Source organism: Pinus tabuliformis, chromosome J (genome assembly GCF_031772625.1).
Source record: "Pinus tabuliformis cultivar Carrire ecotype Pingquan chromosome J, CPIR1, whole genome shotgun sequence".
NCBI classification, from domain to species: Eukaryota; Viridiplantae; Streptophyta; class Pinopsida; order Pinales; family Pinaceae; genus Pinus; species Pinus tabuliformis.
The window spans coordinates 643,058,913-643,065,594 of record NC_142295.1 but is presented as its reverse complement, the minus strand read 5'-3'; the positions used below and the strand labels follow the sequence as shown (position 1 = coordinate 643,065,594).

Genomic DNA, 6,682 nt, shown 5'->3' with positions numbered 1-6,682 from the left:
CCGTTTGATTACCGGCTTGACATGTGCAACACCTTTAGCGATAACATTGCTGAGGTGGAACGTTATGAGACGTTGTTTCAAACCACCATTCACTCTCTGGATCACGCAGGGCTGGACTTCATAAATAAAAGTCAGATCCCGCTTCTAATTAGAGCCACCGGCATGCCGACTGCAGAACCTGCAATATCAATGTGAATACCAAATGCAATACCACTGTTTCAAGGTCAAGAGCTGTGGTTAATATAGAAGATGCAATAGCCTAACACTTGAGCTCTTCTACGAGAATAATAAATGAAATTGATATGATATTAGTAAAGAGAATATTTACAGACTCTTCATGAGAACTTCATTGCAAACCATAAAATTCAACCAAGCCATGATTCTATGGACAAACTTCCAATTTCTTCCCCTAGAATTTTATGAGATAGAAGATTGTATTTCTTCCATAGTTCGTCCCTTTGTCTCTGGTACAAGCTTTACCACGAATAGCATAGTGAAGGCGACAATGCAAAATATAAAGAAGGAAGCTGTAGAACTCCAAGAGAAGAGAGAATTAAAAGTGAGGGTGACAATCCATGAACCAAACCAAGCTGTGAGAGACACCAGACTGCCAACAATACGTTTCATATTCAAAGGAAATATCTCAGACATTATGACCTATGGAATTCCACCCATGCCCATTGAAAATGTTGCAATATAACCCAAAAGACCAATTAATGATAATTTTCTTGCAAGTAGTAGAAGTGAAGACCCATCAAAATGTCCCTGTATGTAAAATGATAGTCCAATAATAAAGCAGCTTATGCACATTCCTCCTGCAGCAATCATTAGAAGTGGGCGCCTTCCAGATTTGTCCATCAATGATGCACCTACTGCAGTCATTAGCACCTGGACTATAGCAACAGTAATTGATGCTGTGTGACCGGAAGAAAAGCCTACATGTTACAACCAATACGCACGTTTTTGCATTGATAGGAAACAATAACAACACGTGCATATTTTCTTTGGAACAGGTCAAGTATTCTGGTTTTGGGTAGACTCTCCAGTTCGTTGATGTATTCCATTATCTCTGTTGCTTCGCATGACACATTGCAATCCTTTCCTCGAAGGGCTTGTAATGCTACTTCAAAATATTTTTCACGACCAACCTTTGCCAGTCATCTTGGAGACTCTGGAATAAGAAAAAGACCTATGAGTAAGAGTATTGGGAAAATAACTCCCTATACTTAAGTTTCGGAGGTTGCTCCACTCGGACCCAATAACCGCTTGAACGCCCTGCAATCAGAATGCACTGTCTGCTTCTGAAATATTAATGCTTGTTGTATGCCATAGATAATCAGTAGATTTCTTGGTGACATTTAAGTGTTCTAATATGCCTTTTGCTGAAAAATTTCCTTCTCAGATGCCTTGGATTTCAAATGTGACCTTCGCAACAGCTCCAAAAGGACCATCTGAAATCAAGGCCTTCAATCATCTGACGCAAGTTAGAGGCGATTCTTAAAGTTTTAGGTCCCTGATCGATTAATAAGCTCAGTGCGATCCTCAAGCATTCGTCCCAAGGCGAATTCACGCGTTTTTGGGCATTTGGAGTGAATCTGGGCAATTCTCAGGCTCCCAGGTTGTGTGCGCCGCACAGACTGCCCAGTGCGCCGCGCGCCCTGGATGTGCCGCGCCAGAGGAAAAATGCACGGTGAATCTGCGCCCAATGCGCTGCGCTTGCTCAGTGCGCCGCGCCCCTCTGCCTGTGCGCCGCGCAGGCAAACTCAAACACATTTTTGCCCTTTAATGCTCAACATATTGTCCATGTCTTTGGTTTGAGCTTCTCAAATTTATAAATCTGATATCCACTTAAAACTTTCCTTGTAATGTTAAATATCCGGAAAATCACTTTCTCTTGCTTCCTGGAACTATTTTGATTGAAATCCTTCCTCATACCAAATTAACTTTGCCGTTTGATCATGTTTGAACACTGGCTCCTCCACGAGTCTGACTCCTTTTGTGGTCATAGCCTTTGACTCCATGCTTCCGCTGCGCTGGAGATAGTTTCATAATGTGACTTTCTAACAATGCTTTCACCACATACTTCGATGTGACTTGCAACTGTAGCTAATTATCAAGAACTAGTAGCATGGGTGTCACATACTTTAAATCTGGCTGGCCCTTACTTTTTGATACCTGCAGGCAAAAACTGGACAAGATATCCAATAAAACACTAACAAGACCATTGTCAGCACCTACTTCACAAGCTGCATTGTCTTCATGTAAAAATAGAGCCAAAACATGAGATATGAGGGACAACATGCTATCATCCTTTACATGATCCAAAGTACAATGTTTGAGTTTCTCTTCAAAAAAATAATAATAATATAACCTTAGCCTGGAGCAACTTAATGCAAGTGGAAAATATCTCATCAATAGAAGGGGCGCTGAATCATCAGGAGGTGGTCCAACAAATATCCATCAAAGTTCAGATCAAAAATTTGAGGCTCAGCATTCCAAACAGATGACTACCTATGCTGATTCAAAATACGATCCACATAATGCCTAACAGATCATTAATTCAATGTCACTTGCATGCTCATCCAAATCAATTGTGACACTGCTGGAAGTGGAAACATTGCCATCTTTTTTCTTTATCACTGCCTTTGAATCCTCAATAAGTGCAACTTGCCATAGAATCTCTCGATGTATCATTTCATGGTCAAGAAACACGTCCTTGCTATTATTTCCAAACTCTGCCATTAATGCTGCCAACCATCTATTCTCTCTAGTGGCATCAGCTTGGTGAATTTGACTGCAGCGGGCTGACAAGACGGAGTCTAACATTGGCTCCAATGGGGATGGCAGCTGCCGCTTCTTGGAGGTGCCAAGAACTGTAGAGCTTTGGGAGAGCAGACACTACCTCCGTCCATTGGGCAATGGAGTCATTATTTCAACAGACAACACGAGACTTCCGACTCATTTATGAACTGAAACTTGACTGAAATGATTGAAAACTTGCTCAACAAACTTCACACTAAAACTGTAAATGAAACTGGAACAAAATGCTGCCTTTTGGTTGCTTATTTATTTACAAAATCTACCCTACTTTGCTGTAAAAACAGTAGATCAGGTAATACTGAAATGCCAGATCAACCATTCAAGTAAACCTAAGAATGATGCCGCTTGAAAATGTTTCCACCAGGACAGAGATGTAATTGCTGGCAGCCCTTCATGCACGTAATGAGCCTGATCATGTAAAAGACAGTTTGATTTGTCAGTCAAACTGAAAAACATTTCCATGTATATCGCAATAGGATCGCGAAAGCCAGACTCCGTTTGCTGCCCCAACTCTGCAATACATATTTCCAGCTGCACACTGTCAATGCAAACATCTGTAGGCAACTCTATTATTGCTTGTTTCGAAGGAGGAATGATTTCCAAGAATGTTTTAGGGTCTCAGAAATCATATGACTGGATCTGCTCATCTAAACACTGAATCTCCTTCTCAACTCTTTCAACAACTAACTCACAAACACTAGTTTTAGCTTCAAGAGGGAACTTTGGAGATTTCAAACATTGAAGCAAGGCACTGAAAAATTCTTCATTAATTTCAAAATCTGCTAACTGATTTCTTACTTCTTTTACAGCTTCACATAGTGTAGGGTTTACCATTGCATAAATGGATCAGCGAGCACTTGAATGTCTGGATCGCGTTGGAGTCGCCAGGTGAATGTTTTCAGCCTTCATAAGTGTTCGACTGCTGTCCACCATCAGCATTAGATCTGCAATTTGATTTCCTGTACTGGGACAAGACAATCAACAAGTCGAATGTCACATCAACAACAAACCATCTTCCCCAGTATGGTCGCCACTATGTTAGCGCTCAAATTTGCCCCAGGCCGAGGAAGGCAAAATTCAAGGCAACATCAAACCACGCTCAGCCTTGTAGCTAGCCCTACGAGGACAGGAGAGGGCTCTCTTCGGTCAATCTCGGCAAAAGGTAATCAAAGAGGCTCGAGATGACTGAATTGATGACTAATTTTAGGCTAGGTATGAAGTACAAGGACTATGGAATTTATTTTTTGAAGTTTTGTTGAATTCAAGGGAAAGGCAATTTTGGGTGCGGGGATGAGGCACAGCTTTTGTAGAGGTCTACTTGGGGCAAGATAGGCGATTGTTTTGATGCCTTTAAAGTGATTGAATGAATAGACCTGACAGGTGAGGAGCTAAGGAGAGCAAGGAAGTCTCAAGGATTCTCCTTAAACTGAAGAAAACATGGAAAATTAAACAAATTTAAAGGCAGAGCATAGCAAATTTATGGATTCTACCTTAACACTTCATTTGTTTAATTGCAGAAGATTAAATAAGGAAAGTGGTACACATACACAACTTACAAGTACTGAGAGAAACACACCATCAACACATAAGGCCACATGAATCCCAAATAGTGCTGCAAAACCCTAGTCTATCCTTTGCCAAAAATGCAAATAAAATATGTACAATAGTGTATCAAGCTATTCCCAAGAGTCCAACCCTGAAAATGACTAAGAAAATACATAATATAGGCAAGCTAACACATTCCCTTGCCTCTAGGGGTCGAGCTCATCATCCTAGGAACTGTTTCAACCAATTCTAAATAAAGCACTACAATCTAGGCAGTCAAAACAACTTGCTTCTATAAGCTAGGAAACCAATTCATTCATTAAATTTTTGCTATTTTATGAATGAATCATCTAGAATAGGTAAATAAGTGTCAAGTCAACATAAAGTTCCATTAATTACATCAAGAAGGGTGAAAAATCCCATCACAAGTCAAAACTGGTCAAACTGGCTTCGTTTCCTGAGCTGAAGATGAAAATTACGCCAAAAACCCTGATGCGCCGCGCGCCTGAGCCCTATGCGCCATGCGCCTTTCCACCTGCTTTTGGGGCACTTCCCGGCATCCAAATTGAGCTCAGGTTGGCTTGTTGGAAAGCCCTGGATGTCTACTTTCCAACCCAAGTGGAATTTTCCAATTTTATGTCCATTTGCCCCTCCAAATGTGCATTCTCCCAAGGCTGCTTCCTGTGTATCCAAAAAGGGGCAGTGAGGTCATTTTTTGCATGTTTTTTGACCTTTTGGGGACCCAAACCTTGCTGAAATGCCTTGGAAATAGCTGAGCAGGTGTATTTTATCATGAAAAATCCAAAAATGCAAACCATTTGTGATTTTTACCTCCCAATCTTATGGGTAGCACGCGACGCGCTACGCGTTGAGCCAAAAAACCTGTTTTTTACACAAAAATTTCAAAATTGACAAAATTTTCCCCAAACTTGTTGAAATTTGGGCTGGGGGTCCCCAATCAAGTACTATGCTCAGTCAAAGAGGCTTCGGCCAAAATCCAAAGACGATCAAGCTCCTTTTGTCTTTTTTTCTTCTTGACCATTTTCCTCAATTTTGCCTTAAGACTCCTAATTCGCGCCTTGCAAACCAGGTTCTGGACCTTGTAATGCATAACCATGTGTTTCAATAATGCATGGTCTCTATTGGCCCTTTTCAGCCATTCCTCCAAGTAGATGTTGACCCTCTCGAGATTAGCCTCTCGATCCTCATTTACCTGTTGCTCTAGAGAGGTGAACTCAATTTCTCTATGTTGGGCAGCTTGGCGATTCTCACAGATGTTCTGTAGCTCTATGATCATGTGATGGTCCTCAAGCTGTTTATTCCGCTGCTCTAGATACCTGATATATTGGGTCTTCTCTGATTCTGAAGCTGTCTCATCATGAATAGTAACAAAACCGGATGGCTCACCTGAAGGCCCCTCCTCATGCTTGGGCTTCTTGCCCTTATCCTGTACCTGCGGTGCTGCTGTCGAAAGCGAGGCCCCTTCCACACGAGGTGGAGATAACACTCGCTGTGCTGATGAAGTCAACGAGACCCCTTCCAACCCGGGTGGAGATAGTACTGGTCGTGTAGATGCAAATAATGCCCTGTGACCTCGCTGGTATGTCACATATGGAGGAGCACTTATATGCTCAGTCTCGGGAATGTCTGGTTGGTGTGAAGGTCCTCCCTCATCATGAACTATCTCGGGAGGTGGCTGTAATGGCGCAAAGTAATCATGGGAGATGAAATCTTCCCAAGTAATGCCCTGCTGTGCCAACTGATGCATCACTACAATTTTAATCAATGCATAATGATAGATGCTCTTATGCTGATGTGCTGGGCTCTTCCTTTGTACTAAAGGCACCATCCTCTCTATGTTGCGACACATGAAAAATGGAATGTTCATCATACGCACCCTTGTAAAATGCATCAACAAACGGACATGGCACACATAGAGATGTGAGAATCTGCCCTCGCAACTGAAATATCGAATGATGAGTTTCATCAATGGTGCATACTCATCCCTTAGGAATATGAAAGGAAAAACTGCAGTCAAGTGTCTTATATACCCGGGCTTGATATATGGCTCATAGTAGAATCTGTCTAACTGCTGGCGTTTACTCCATTCCTCCCCTACATTTGGTATCCCAGTGGCCTGAGCAATAGTCTCGGGTGACAAGGTGAAATTCTCTCCGGCAAGGTTTACATGACCATCCTGCAAATGTAGAACAAATAAACGGACTAGTTCCTGATGATGCTGGATTTGTGAAATCTGCTCACAGTATTCAAAACATGATTGATACCGAAAACAGTCCATTGCAATTGGACAAGCTTG

General features: G+C 41.9%; 1 pseudogene; it reads right to left on the bottom strand.

Moving 5' to 3' along the window:
- Nucleotides 1-417: 417 nt before the first annotated feature.
- Nucleotides 418-1,773, bottom strand: LOC149228565 (sugar transporter ERD6-like 16 pseudogene; annotated as a pseudogene).
- Nucleotides 1,774-6,682: the final 4,909 nt, after the last annotated feature.